Consider the following 15,447-nt stretch of genomic DNA (forward strand, 5'->3'; position numbering starts at 1 on the left):
TCAAGACTAGCACTCTACCATTTGAGCCACAGTGCCACTTCTGGTTTTCTGGTGGTTTATTGGAGATAAGAGTTTCATGCTTTTCCTGCTCTGGCTGGATTTGATCCAAGATCCTCAGATCTCAGCCTCCTGAGTAGCTAGTAGCTAGGATTATAGGTGTGAGGCACCAGTGCCCGGCACTATTCTGGTTTTAATAAAACACAATCCTGCTCTCAGAAAGTAGAACATATGCACAAAAGATAGATAAATAGCACTTTGACCCCATGGGAAGTGGTAAATGAATGGCTTTTTTTTTTTTTTTTGGCCTGTCCTGGGGCTTGAACTCAGGGCCTGGGCACTGTCCCTGAGCTGCTTGTGTTCAGGGAGAATACTCTACCACTTGAGCCACAGAGCCACTTCCAGCTTTTTCTGTGCATGTGGTACTGAGGAATTAACCCAGGGTTTCATGCATGCTAGGCAAGCACTCTACCACTGAGGCACATTCCCAGTACTGTTTCCACCCCCCCCTTCCGCCCCCAATTTTCTTAAAAGAGCTCAAGAGGCAGAAATAATATGCTAAGCAAATGTAAAATTAAGGAAGGTGACACAATTTGACCTGAGCATTGAAGGACTCATCAACTTGATAAGTTTGTAGGAACCAGACTGTGTTGGATACCTAGCTCTAGTAGTGTAACATTTTTTTTTTTGTTTAATTTTTAATTTTTTTGTGCTGGTACTGAGATTGAACTCACGGTCTTGTGCTCCTACTCAACTTGCTTGCTCACAGCTGGCACTCTACAACTTGAACCTCTACTCCAGCTTTTTGCTGATTAATTGGAGATGGAGTTTTGTCTGCTGGCTTTGAACCAACATCCTCCAGATCTCAGTCTCTTTGGTAGCTAGGATTATAAATGTGAGCGACCTATACTGGCAAGTTTCTTAACCTCCTTCCAAGGATTACTGAGAGAATTAGGTGAGTTAATACACATAAAATATTTAGAACAATGCCTCAATCATTGTTAGAGCTTGATAAATTATTAAGGGAGAATGTGTGTCAGATAGAACATTGAGCACTGAGGAAGAGGTGATACCTTAGATTCATTTGAAATGATGAAGCCAAGTGGGCCAAAGTGATAACTTATCTGAAAGTAGTGGGTGATTTTGTTGGGGCAGATTGATGAATGATTAAACCAGGGAATATGACATCTCTTCCATATGTGCTGTGGGAACTTGGAAGATTCTTGGGTTGTTTGGCAAGGGCTCTTATATATTACCCATCTCACTTCTAAGTCAGTGTCTAGCATTTCTACTGTCTTTCTTGACTTAAAAATAACTGAAATTCTGTGAAGCTCATGATCATCTGTCCTGAGCCATTATGGTGTTTAATTAGTCCATTTGTTTTTGCAAACTTTGTTGTTGTTTTTTTTTATATCCCAGGTGTTTATATCCTATTCCTTTCTCAAAATTTCAGTGGGCTTTTACTATTATTTTACTCTGTCCTCCTAGAAACAGTGTAGATTCTAAATCACAAAGCCACAAAATGGAAAGGACCAGGGAGAGGGAAGAGGAAAGAATTAGTTCAGCCATGTTGTTTTATAGCTAACTCCTGGGCAGCTTGTACTTTAAGGCTAAACTTTTTTTTTTAATTGTAAAGATGCTGTACAGAGGGGTTACAGTTATAAACTTGTTTTTAAAAATGTAAGACTGAACTGTTTTTTAAATTGTTTTCTAAATTGTACAGAGAGGTTACAGTTATATAGGGTGACATTGGACAATGTCTGGCTTTCTCTTGCGCACTCCCAGTTTTTCCTTCCCATCCCCACTCACAAGTTGTATAATTCCTTTTTAACAGTGTCTAGCTGGGTGCCAGTGGCTCACTCATGTAATCCTAGCTACTCAAAGCCAGTCCAGGCAGGAACATCCATGAGACTCTTATCTCCAGTTAACTATCAGAAGAAAAGTGGTGCTGTGGCTTAAGTGATAGAGTGCTTGCCTTGAGCTGGAGAGCTCAGGGACAGTGCCCAAGCCCAGAGTCTCATGGACTTTCCTGCCTGGGTTGGCTTTGAACCACAATCCTCAAATCTCAGCCTCCTGACTAGCTAGGATTACAGGCATGAGCCACTGTCATCTGACTCTTATATTTTTAGAGTTACAAGTTGTGAACACAATAGTGCTTTAAAGTATTTTGCTTTAGGCTGGAAATGTGGCTTAGTAGTAGAGTGCTTGCCCTAGCATGTGTGAAGCCTTGGGTTCCATTCCTTAGAATCACAGAAAAAGGTGGAAGTGGTGCTGTAGCTTAAGTGGTAGAGTGCTAGCCTTGAGCACAGAGAGGCTCAGGGATAGTGCCCTGGCCCTGAGTTCAAGCCCCAGGACTGGCAAAGACATATACATGAAAGAGAGAGAGAGAGCGAGAGAGAGGAAAGAAAAGAAAAGGAAAAAAAGTAGTGAGGGTACATGAAGATGTTCCACACCTCTTCAAATTCTCACTTTCTTTCTCAAAAAAATCAGGCTTCTCTAATATTAACTCCGATTTTTATAAGTTGAGAAAGTAACATTTGATTTTTGTCAGTTTCATATTATGTTTATTATTTGGCTACCTTGTTTCTTCTGTTTATTTTTATTTTCTAGTTTATATTTGTGTTTTCTAAAAGTAGAGCTTTTTAATATATTATGCTTTTGTTTTGGTGCTGAAGATCCTTCCTCATGCTGGTATTAGCCACCGGCACCCTGCTTGCCTTCGTATTTTTTGTTCACTTAAGTACTAACTTATGCTGGGTGCTCATGGCTCATGCCTGTAATTCTACCTACTCAGGCTGAGATATGAGGATTGTGGTTTAAAGCCAGCCCAGGCAGGAAAGTCTGTAAGACTCTTATCTCCGATAAACCACCAGAAAACCCGGAGTGGTGCTGTGACTCAAGTAGTAGAATGTTAGCCTTGAGTTAAAGAGCTGAGAGACAGTGCCCAGGCCCAGAGTTCAAGCCCCACCACTGACAAAAAAAACTCCAAAAACTAAAAATCCCATTTTAACTCATTTTTAATTGCATTTAACAATTGTTTGCTATTACTGTATGTTAAACGTTTCCGTGTGCATGTGTGTGCACGTGCATCATGCTTAGAATTGTTAAACAAGTGTGACAGGCACCTCTTTTCTGAGCTAGTAGACTATTTTAATGTTTATATGTGTAACTATATATATATATAGAGAGAGAGAGTCTACTTTGCATTTATGCATACTGATAGTGGCACGTGAGAATTAAATACACACCTTGTGAGTATATTTTTTACAGTTGTCTAGCATTACCAGGACAATTTTGTTAATAAATTAATGGCATTTCAAGTTTTCTGTTCCTCCTAATTCAGGGTCTCCATTCAGTACTTTAAACTTTGCTCTGTTTTCTCATTCTTTCACTTAAAAAAAAAAGTCATTGGCTTTTATAAAAGTGAGTCATAATTACGTGAAATAATTTACTTTAGAAGAAGAAAGAAACATTGGTTGTTCATTTAAATTTTTATTTTAGATAAAATGGGTTATAAAATGATGTTATAATCTGAACTTTTAAGCTATTAATTTAACTTATGTAAGTCTACTCATGGAAGGATTTACACAGCTTGTATTGTCAAATTTAAAAAGTAAAGGACCAGTAAAAGCAAAGTCAGAAAAGGATCATAAATCACTTGAGGAATAATGGACAGGATGAGGGAGTGTGAAGAAAACTTCACACCAATAATCTGAAGCAACATAGTTCCTATATTTGAACATTAAATTTAGCTCCAAGTTTCCTGGCAAGCAGGAGGAAAGGAAACAGGATGGGTTCCATAGTTATTGTCTGATAAAGAATGCTTATCAGTTTTTCAGAAGGGAGAAACTGTTTCAGAGTTCTGAGTGGTAAAAGAAGTTTATGTGAGTTCTTACATGAGAAATGTAATTTATATTTTCTATTTTTATATTATTAAACTTGTGCAGTTGTATAGTTGCTATGTACCCCATTGTATACATTATAATTATAATGGGTCATATGATCTCATGTCCACTGTTGTCAGAAATGGACCGCTGAGCAGGGCTGTGTTTATGCATTGCCTGAGTTGTAGCCATTGACGAACAGGAAACTGAAAGCTAAAAGTTCAGGAAATGTATTGTATTTAGACTGTGTGGAAAAATTTATATACCATACTTAACTCCTAAAATCCATGGCTACTTCCAGACTGCAAGTTGTATGTATGTATTTGGAAGTAGATATTTAGGACTGTTCTGACAATACGATCAGATGCTTCATTGTGATAAAAGATACAGTATGTGCATTGTAGGCAAGAGACATTGTGCAATGCTGGGAAACACATTCCTCATCAGGTTATTGTTGGTTTTCAAGAAATAACAGCTAGCTCATCGCTGAATTGTTCAATGATGTTTTATCTTCAGAGAATTAGAGAATTTTAATTTAGTTTTCAAGGAAGAGGAGCTATGTTTCACAAGCCATCCCAAGTCATTTTTAGGAAGTTTCCATGGTTAAGTCTTATTTTCATATGCTGAATTGAACTTTGTTTTCTGTTTTTCTGTAATTTATTAATATACTCTAAAGTTTTCTTCCTGTTGAAAACATTATTACCTTATCAAAATTATTTAAAAGGTAAGTATATTTCAAAACTTGCTTAGTTAGGGGCCTCATAAAATAATAAAATCTATAGTAATTTATTTTTGAGGTTATAAAAGGATTTGTTAGAGGAGGTCAATTAATGTGTATTCTGGGTAGACCTCTTTCTATACTTATCTGTTTTGACAATAGATTTTTTTTTTTGGGGGGGGGGGAGAGGGCTTGAATTCTGGGCTTGGACGCTGTCCCTGCACTCTTCAGCTCAAGGCGAGTGCTCTACCTCTTGAACCACAGCGCCACTTCCGTTTTTCTGGTGGTTTATTGGAGATAAAGTCTCACAGACTTTTCTGCCCGGCTGGCTTTGAGCTGCGATGCTCAGATCTCACTCAGCCTCCTGAGAGTGAGCCACCGACGCCCAGCTAATAGATTCTTTATACAGGTAAAACATTCTTATTATTTGAGATGAGCATAAAGTTTTAATAGCTTCTTTAGGATGGAATTTTAGTATTTAAGAAACTAGTATTTAGGAAATGTTTTGTTGCTATTTATTGTTTGTACAGTATCAGTAAATATTGTACACAGGAAGAGGTTTCATTTTTAAAATTAACTTTTGAGACAAGGATTCACTGTGTATCTCAATAGGCTGGAACTCACTATGGAACCCAGGCTGCCTTGAACTCATCATCCTCCTGCCTCACATCTTTTTTTTTTTTTTTTTTTTTATTGTAAAGCTACTATACAGAGGGTTACAGTTACATGAGTGAGGTTATGAGTACACTTCCTCTTGAGCATTGTTACCCCCTCCATTGTTTTCCCCCCTACCATCCCCTCCCTCCCTCCCTTCCCCGAGGTTCTTTTTTTTTTTTTTTTTTGATTGTGATTAAATGATTACATAATTTCAAAGTCACAAGTTCATTCTAACTTCCCTGGAGCAAATTGTCTACCACAGTCTGTAATATATAACAGTGTTCACATGTTATATACCATATTTGTGATCAGCAGCATGGGGATATTTAGTAGTGGTTCAACCAGATGAGCGGGAGTTCTTTGTTTCTTAAGTCCTGTTAGTTTTATCGTGTCACCTAACCTTTTGGATTTAGCATCCACTTATCAGGGAGACCATGTATTGTTTGTCTCTTTGCTCTTGGCTTACCTCGCTCAACATGATTCCGTCTAGCTCCATCCATTTCCCTGCAAATGCCATTATTTTGTCATTTCTAATGGCTGCATAATATTCCATTGTGTATAGATACCACAATTTTTGGATCCATTCATCACTCATGAACTCTTTTTTTTTTTTTTAAATTTAATTTAATTTTATTTGTGAACATACTGTACAGAGGAGTTACAGTTACATGGGCAGGGTAATACGTACATTTCTTACCAAGCATTGCAGCCTCCTCCTTTGTTTATCCTTCACATCCCTTCCCAGCCTCCCCCCTCCCCCCTAATACCAATCCTTCCCCCCCCCCCCCCCCCACCAACGTTGTAAAGCTCGTTTTGGACATGACAACTTGTACTTCTCATTGTTGCAACAGGTCCACCTGTATCCTTAAACAACTGGTTTTTCCCCATCTCCTCCACAAGTTATACTGACATCAAATATAGTGAAAGCAGGGGTTATACTGTGGAGGAGGGACATACAAAGCAACAAAGAGATAATCTTATAAATGTGTTAGAAACACATGCATGAAAGAAAAAAAACATTAAAATACACATCTAAGGGTTCATTTTCCTGACATCACATTATCTGACCTTTTCCGCTTGACTCATACATATACTAGATATTACAAATAAGGGAAACCATGGGACCTACGTTTCTTTGGGCCTGGCTTACTTCACTTAATATAATTTTTTCCAAGTTTTTCCATTTCCTAACAAATGGGGCAATGTCATTCTTTCTGATGGAGGCATAGAATTCCATTGTGTATATATACCACATTTTCTTGATCCATTCATCTACTGAGGGGCATCTGGGTTGGTTCCATATCTTAGCTATGGTAAATAATGCTGCAATAAACATAGTTGTGCTGGTAGCTTTAGTGTGGTCTTGTTTGTAAACATTAGGGTAAATGCCCAAAAGTGGGATTGCTGGGTCATAGGGGAGCTCTATGTGAAGTCTTTTGAGGAACCTCCATACTGCTTTCCAAAGTGGTTGAACAAGTTTACATTCCCACCAACAATGAAGTAAGGTTCCTTTCTGTCCACATCCCCTCCAGCATCTGTTGTTGTTAGAGTTCTTGATTTTTGCCGTAAAAATATGGAACGCTTCACGAATTTGCGTGTCATCCTTGCGCAGGGGCCATGCTAATCTTCTCTGTATCGTTCCAATTTTAGTATATGTGCTGCCGAAGCGAGCACCACTCATGAACTCTTATAGTGACCAAGGGGGTAGAAGGTGCTGATTGTCAATGACTGTGTACAGCCAAGGGGGTAAGAAGCATTAGCTTTCTAGAGGAAAGCCCTGTGAGGCTGTTTCCATCAGGAATGGGGGATGGCCTACAAAAGCAAGTGTGTTAACCAGTCCAGAACCTAAGGAGCCTGGTCTAGCAGGAAAGGCATTGGCTATATGCAACAGCTGGTCTGTCTTTGCAGTGCAGGGCTTTCTTCCAGAATAATTCACATTTTTTTCTTTTTCTTCTTTTTTTTTTTTTTGGGTCCGGTTGTGGGGCCTGAACTCTGGGCCTGGGCGCTGTCCCTCAGCTCTTCAGCTCAAGGCTAGCACACTACCACTTGAGCCACAGCGCCACTTCCGGCTTTTTTCTTTTTGCTTATGTGGTGCTGAGGAATCGAACCCAGGGCCTCAGGCTTGCAAGGCAAGCGCTCTCTACCACTGAGCCACCTTCCCAGCCCTTCTTCTTTTTTTTTCTTTATCTAAGGCTAGGACTTGAAGTCGGTACCTGATATTTTATCTCATTGGCTGGTGCTCTACCAACTGAGCCATGCCTCCAGCCTCCCATTCTTACATTATGCTTTCATTCTAGAAACATTTTAGGAAACAGTAAATTGATGAAGAAAATAATTTCATATATATATATATATATATATATGTTTTGTTTTGTTTTTTGTCGGTCATGGGGCTTGAACTCTGGGCCTGAGCACTGTCCCTCAGCTCTTCAGCTCAAGGTGAGCGTTCTACCACTTGAGCTACAGTGCCACTTCTGGTTTTCTGGTGGTTTATTGGAGATAAGAGTTTCACGGACTTTCCTGACCGGGCTGGCTTTGAACCGTGATCCTCAGATCTCAGCCTCCTGAGTAGCTAGGATTACAGGCGTGAGCTACCGGCGCCCAGCTTCTATATTTTTTTGTTTTTTGTTTTGGTCAGTTGTGGAGCTTGAACTAAGACCTGGATGTTGCTCCTGAACTTCTTGGTTCTCAAGGCTAGCCCTCTATCAGTTGAACTTCAGCTCCACTTCCAGTTTTTTGAGTGGCTAATTGGAAATAAGAGTCTCTTGGGGATTTCTCTGCAAGGGCCAGCTTCAGACTGTGATCCTCAGATCTCAGCCTCCTGAGTGGCTAGGATTATAGGCGTGAGCCACCAACACCAGGTTTTAATGTTTTTATCTAATTTCCCTTATACTTCATTTAACTTCTAGGCTTTTCCCCCACACCCCTTCCCCTAATGGTTATGGGGCTTGAACTCAGGACCTAGATATTATCCCTGAGCTTTTTTTTTTCCTGAAGAGTAGTGCTCTACCACTTGAGCCACAACTTCACTTCCAGCTTTTTAGTAGCTAACTGGAGATAAATAAGAGTCTAATGGACTTTCCTTGCTTGGGCTGCCTTAAAAAAAACTGTGATCCGCAGATCTCAAGCACCTGATCTCAGGACTATAGTCCTGGCCTTTTTGTTGTTGTTGTTGTTGTTATTGTTACCAGTTCTGGGACTTGAACTCAGGGCCTGGGCACTGTCCCAGGGCTCCTTTTGCTCAAGGCTAGCACTCTACCACTTGAGCCACAGCCCCACTACTGTTTTTTGTGTTTTTTTTTTTTTCTGTGTTTCAGGCACTTTCCTGCCTGGGCTGAATGAACCACAATCCTCAGATCTCAGCCTCCTGAGTAGCTAGGATTATAGGTGTGAGCCACCAGTGCTTGGCTCAGGCCATTTTTTAATTTATTTGAAAGGGTGTTTATATTATTCTTTCTAGAAATTGTGCTTTTATTATTTTTAATTTTTTTATTATTTATTTATTTTATTGGTCATGGGGCTTGAACTCTGGGCCTGGGCTAGAAATTGTGCTTTTAGTAACCTTAAGAATTAGTTACAGGGGGAGGGAAGGGATAATGGGAGAACAACAAAGGAGGGGGTAACAATGCTCCACAAGAAATGTGCTCATTACCTTACTGATATAACTGTAACCCCTCTATACAGCATCTTTACATTAAAATAAAATTAAAAAAAATTAATTACAACACCTGGGCACCAGTAGCTCACACCTGTAATCCTAGCTACTCAAGAGGCTGAGATCTGAGGATCGTGGTTCAAAGCCAGTCCTAGCAAGAAAGTCTGTGAGACTCTTTTTTTTTTTTTTTTTTTGAGTCCGGTCGTGGGGCCTGAATTCTGGGCCTGGGTGCTGTCCCTCAGCTCTTCAGCTCAAGGCTAGCGCTTTACCTCTTGAGCCACAGAGCCACTTCCGGCTTTTTTCTTTTTGCTTACGTGGTACTGAGGAATCGAACCCAGGGCCTCAGGCATGCAAGGCAAGCGCTCTACCACTGAGTCACCTTCCCAGCCCCTGTGAGACTCTGATCTCCAGTAAACCACCAGAAAACCGGAAGTGGCACTGTTGCTCAAGTGGTAGAGCATTTGCCTTGAGCTGAAGAGCTGAGGGACAGCTCCCAGGCCCAGAGTTCAAGCCCTACTACCAACAGCCCCCCCAAAAAAAAACGTTTACAAAAGCCAGACATTACACACACCTATAATCACAGTACGCAGGGGGCTGAAACCAGAGAAACATGGATTTGAGGCCAGTCTGGATTATAGAGATCCTTGTTTCAAAAAACAAAATAAAAAAACAGACTAAATATTAATTGTGAAAGGGTTAAAAGAATTAAGAAGCATTCTTTTTGTTTGGTGTAATGGTCCTGTTAGTGAGAGGCCCAATAGGCATAATGAAAATACAGACCTGTACGTTTAAGTACAGGGGAAACAGGAAAAGCAGAGACCAGAAGGCCTCTTTCCTGTTCACCATTATGTCAGGATCATCAGACACAATGCTTGGCACATAACATTCCATAAATAGTTGAATGAATAGATATGTTTCTCATTAAGCACGAGTAGCTCCAATATGCTGCATGGTAGACAGTTGGGGTCAATTATCTTCATCTAAAGTTAACTGTCTTAAGCCAAACACCAGTGGCTCACGCCTGTAATCCTACCTACTCAGGAAGCTGAGATATGAGGATCCCGGTTGAAAGCTAGCCCGGTTGAAAACTAGCCCGGGCAGGAAAGTCTGCGAGAGACTCTTTGCTCCAATGAACCACTAGAAAACCAGAAGTGGCGCTGTGGCTCAAGCGGTACAGCGCTTGCCTTGAGCTGAAGAGCACAGAGACAGCGCCCAAGCCCAGAATTCAAGTCCCACAACCGACAAAAAAAAAGTTAACTGTCTTAGGTGTACTTGTCTGTCGTCTCTCTTTTCTTTTCCTTTCTTTGCTTTTTATTTAAATTTTTATTATCTTTAAGTAGTTGTCCAAAATGTTCAGTTAAGCATATCAATTTATGAGGGCAATGCTTCTTTTCATGAAAATTAAAGTTTAATAAACTATGTTTGTTTGTTTTTTTGGTCAGTCCTGGGTTTAAACTTGGAGCCTGGGCGCTGTCCCTCAGCTCTTCAGCTCAAGAGTGAGTGCTCTACCACTTGAGCCACAGCACCACTTCTGGTTTTCTAGTGGTTTGTTGGAGATAAGAGTCTTACGGACATTCTTGGCTGGGCTGGCTTTGAACCGCAGTCTTTAGATCTCAGCCTCCTGAGTAGCTAGGATTACAGGTGTGAGCCATCGGCGCCTGGGTAAATTTTTTTTTTTTTTTTTTTTTTGCTGTTTTTTTATTGTGATTAAGTGATTACATAAATTTCACAGTATTGTGGGATAGTGATGCTTAGGTAAAGTCACAAATACATTCTAACCTTCATGGGGCAAATTGTCTTTATCGTGGTCCATAAAGTTTATGAGTTCTATGAGCTTTGACAATAGTTATTTCTTCTACATCAGGTGATATGTACATTTCTTTCCTTTTGCTTAGTGTCAACTGTTCCCTCTTTCCCGCTCCCTCCCTCCCTCCCATTGCTGCCATTGAGTGGCTTAGTTTGTTTTGATCAATGTACTATGCAGCTGATGGGTCCCACTGTTGTATGTTTTCCAGTTTCCCTCTGTTTCTGTGTCTTCCCCTTAGTTTCCCTCCGATGTTAAACTAATTATTTTTAAAGATATCTATGTATGTACACACAAAACAAAAAAAAATCTCATTTGTTCTGTTGAATCCCATTCTTCAGAATTATTTTTAAAATTTCTTTTCTAGATATTTTCTCTGCATTTACAAGTAAATATTTATTTATTTAGTGCCTATACTGGGGCTTGATCTCAAAGCCTCTTGCTCTTGGTTGAGCTTTTGTTCACAGTTGGTATTCTACCACTTAAGCCATGCTTCCAATCCCACTTTTTGCTGATTAATTGAAGATAATAAAGATGAAAGAAGAGACCACACATCCATCCCAGGGAAGCATGCAGAGGCAGGCAGGCACAGGAGAAAGATTATTACAAGGTTCATTAGAAGAGCCATATTTCCCCCAAGAGGGAGCACATGGCCTCTGTCCCCATCCAGGTAGCAGGAGGGTCTGAGGGAAGGAAGTGAGGTAGATGGAAGTTCAGGTGGGTCTGGGCAGAGAGAGGGAGGGGCCAGCTGTATGGAGGGAACTGCAGGAATGGGAGAGGGACCCAGGTCTGGGTGGAGCTGAGGACCAAAGGTAAGCATAATACTAACAAAAGGTATGGAAGATTTGTGTGTCTGGGCTGTGAATCTGGATCCTCACATCTCAGCCTCATGAATAGCTAGGATTATAGGTGTGAATCACTGGTGCCCTGCTGAATCTGCATTCTTTATACAAATAGAGTATCTATTTAATCTACTCATTTATGCATCTGTCTATTAGTCTGTTCATCTAGGAAGCTGACTTTGCAACCTTCTTATGGAAGTACCCTGCCACTGAGTACAGCCCTTAGAACAATTATTTTACATTCTGTTCTATAAATTGATTTTTATTTATTTATTTAGTTTTTGGTCGGTCGTGGGGCTTGAACTCTGGGCCTGGGCACTGTCCCTCAGCTCTTCAGCTTAAGGCAAGTGCTCTACCACTTGAGCCACAACACCATTTCCAGTTTTCTGGTGGTTAATTGGTGATAAGAGTCTCATGGACTTTCTTGCCTGGGCTGGCTTTGAACTGCAATCCTCAGATTTCAGATCTCAGCCTCCTGAGTAGCTAGAATTACAGATGGCTCCCAGCTATAAATTGATTTTTTTAATGCTTTTCTCTTCTTTCTTTCTTTCTTTCTTCCTTCCTTCCTTCCTTCCTTCCTTCCTTCCTTCCTTTCCTTCCTTCCTTCCTTCCTTCCTTTCTTTCTTCCTTTCTTCCTTCCTCTCTTCCTTCCTTCCTTCCTTTCCTTCCTTCCTTCCTTCCTTTCCTTCCTTCCTTCCTTCCTTTCTTCCTTTCTTCCTTTCTTCCTTCCTTTCTTCCTTTCTTTCTTTCTTTCTTTCTTTCTTCCTTCCTTTCTTTCTTTCTTTCGTTCTTTCTTTCTTCCTTTCTTCCTTCCTTTCTTCCTTCCTTTCTTCCTTCCTTCCTTTCTTTCTTTGTTTCTTTCTTTCTTCCTTTCTTTCTTCCTTCCTTTCTTCCTTCCTTTCTTTCTTCCTTTCTTCCTTCCTTCCTTTCTTTCTTTCTTCCTTCCTTCCTTCCTTCCTTCCTTCCTTCCTTCCTTTCTTCCTTTCTTTCTTCCTTTCTTCCTTCCTTTCTTTCTTTCTTTCTTCCTTCCTTTCTTTCTTTCTTTCGTTCTTTCTTTCTTTCTTCCTTTCTTCCTTCCTTCCTTCCTTTCTTCCTTTCTTTCTTTGTTTCTTTCTTTCTTCCTTCCTTTCTTCCTTCCTTTCTTCCTTCCTTCCTTCCTTCCTTCCTTCCTTCCTTCCTTCCTTCCTTCCTTCCTTCCTTCCTTCCTTTCTTTCTTTCTTTCTTTCTTTCTTTCTTTCTTTCTTTCTTTCTTTCTTTCTTTCTTTCTTTCTTTCTTTTTGCCAGTTGTAGAGCCTGAACTCTGGGCCTGGGTGCTGTCCCTCAGCTCTTTCAGCTCAAGGCTAGCAGTCTACCACTAGAGCAACTAGCACTACTTCTGGCTTTTTCTGCTTTATATGGTGCTAAGGAATCAAACCCAGGGTCTCATACATGCAAGGCAAGCACTCTACCACTGAGCCACCTTCCCAGTCCTTTTTCTTTTTAGTTGTGCAGGGACTCACGCTTCTTAGTCAGGTGGCCTACCATTTGAGCCACTCCACAAGCCCCTCTTCCATTCCATTCTTAAATATTTTTCCATATCAATTCATATGTAACTGATTCTTTATTTTTGCTGTGTGGTGTTCAAGTGCAGAAATGATCCTTGAAGTTCTATTATAACAATATCATGTTTAAAAATCCCTTCACGGAGACTGTCTACAAATATTTTTCTGGAAGTGGTATTCCTGGGCTTTGAAGGATGTTTAAACTTTTGATAGATACTGACACAATTGCTCTTAAGGCTATTATACCAGTTTGCAGTGTCACTAAGGATACAAAGTGCAATTTTCTGATAACCTAGGACCTGTGGTAGTGCTAGATGGTCTGTACGTGGTATGGTTAGTATACGGGCTCTGGAGTTTTTCTACGCAGTACTGCTGTTCGGTAACAGTGTACCATTCATTAGTAAACTACTTAATTTCTCTGTTTCTTAGTTTCACTGATGGGCGGTTATTGAGAGAATGTATTGTAGGTCCTGCATTCTAGTGGAGAAAGACAGGCAATAAACGTAGTGCCAGGTGGTGAGCGGGAGCAGATAGTGGGGCTGACTACAGCACTATCTTGTTCTTTTATAGCAAATACCAGGGAAAGCCTGTCAGATCCTGAGGAAAGGAAAGAATGCACTACACAGCCCTCTGGAAGAAGTGTTCTAGGTGAAGGGAATAGCTGGTGCAAAGGCCCTGAGGCGAGGCATATTAGGGCAGGATACAACAAGAATTCAAGTATAGCTAGAGCAGAGTGAGGAAGGGAGAATGGTAGAAACTAATTTCGAAGTTAGCCAGTGATCAGCACACACAGCTTTCAACATGAGAAGGATTTGAGATTTTATTTGGGGTGAGATTGGAAGCCATTGGAGATTGTAGAGCACGTCTTTTTTTCCCTTCAACAAATTTACCAATATTTATTTATTGGCACTACTGAAGAGTAAATGGGGTTTTATGCTTGCAAGGCAGATGCTCTTACCACTTGAGCCAGGCCTCCTGTCTCAAATGTACTTCTTTGTAAGCCACTCTTTTAGTCACATCTTTTCTTTAAAATGTTTCAGTGCCTTATTCTTTTGAAATAAAGCTCAACTGGGTGCTGGTGGCTCATGCCTGTAATTCTAGCTACTCAGGAGGCTGAGAGCTGAGGACCAAGGGTTCAAAGCCAGCCTGAGCAGGAAAGTCCATGAGACTCTTATCTTCAATTAACCACCTGAAAACCGGAAGTGGTGCTGTGGCTAGAGCACTAGCCTTGAGCTGAAGAGCTGAAGGACAGCCCTCAGGCCTAGAGTTGAAGCCCCAGGACAGACAAAAAAACCCGAAACAAAACCAAAAAAGAAAAGAAAGTAATATAAACTAAACCAACCACTGCAGTGATGATTACTGTCACTAATGTGTGACATGTGCCTTTTATTTTATTTTATTTTTTTTTTGGTCTGGTCGTGGGGCCTGAACTCTGGGCCTGGGCACTGTCCCTCAGCTCTTCAGCTCAAGGCTAGTGCTCTACCACTTGAGCCACAGCGCCACTTCCAGCTTTTTTTTTTCTTTTTGCTTATGTGGTGCTGAGGAATCGAACCCAGGGCCTTGAGCATGCAAGGCAAGCGCTCTACCACTGAGCCACCTTCCCAGCCCGACATGTGCCTTTTAAATTTATTCCTCAGAATCTCAAGAAGTGGTAGTAAGCCTCATCATTTAGAAGGGAAACTGAGGCACAAAGTAGTTAAATGGGGGCTGGGAAGGTGGCTCAGTGGTAGAGTGCTTGCCTTGCATGCATGAGGCCCTGGGTTCAATTCCTCAGCACCACATAAGCAAAAAGAAAAAAGCCAGAAGTGGCGCTGTGGCTCAAGTGGTAGAGTGCTAGCCTTGAGCTGAAGAGCTGAGGGACAGCGCCCAGGCCCAGAGTTCAGGCCCCACGACCGGACCCAAAAAAAAAACAAAACAAAACAAAGTAGTTAAATGACTTGCCCCAAATCCTATAGCTGCTGTTGTCAAGCTGAGATGCTCATTTAAGCAGACCTGTTTCTGTAACTCTTGGACATGTTAAAAGCTGTCAAAAAAAATGTTATAGCAATGTTAAGTAGTATAAATAAATTGGAAGCAATGTATAACCTGAGTTATAGTCCCCTAACTCTGTAGATACCTTTTATTACAGCTTTGTTAGGGGGCTGGAAATGTGGCTTTGTTGGAATAAAGCTCACATACTTTAATATGTGAGTGTGACTCAAGTGACAGGACCCTTGCCTAGCATGAGTAAGGAGGAAGGGAGAGGAGACAGAAGAGAGAGATTATGTGTTCTTTAAGGGTAGACTGTTCAAGTTTTGTTCTAAAACAAAAGCAAACTTTAAAGATCTGTTAAAGTCTACTAATACCAAC

General features: G+C 40.8%; 1 protein-coding gene and 1 non-coding gene across 2 annotated transcripts in view; one reads left to right on the forward strand and one right to left on the reverse strand.

The window, feature by feature from the left end:
- The window catches only part of Fkbp5 (FKBP prolyl isomerase 5), a 104,421-nt gene that overhangs the window by 18,257 nt on the left and 70,717 nt on the right, over positions 1–15,447 (forward strand). The gene's annotated exons all lie outside the window — the stretch shown is intronic.
- Positions 6,824–6,930, reverse strand: LOC122111564. The gene has a single exon (XR_006148015.1). It is a non-coding gene; the product is annotated as a U6 spliceosomal RNA (small nuclear RNA).

This window comes from Dipodomys spectabilis, unplaced genomic scaffold, assembly GCF_019054845.1.
Source record: "Dipodomys spectabilis isolate Male_0828 unplaced genomic scaffold, ASM1905484v1 ptg000085l, whole genome shotgun sequence".
Taxonomy (NCBI): Eukaryota; Metazoa; Chordata; class Mammalia; order Rodentia; family Heteromyidae; genus Dipodomys; species Dipodomys spectabilis.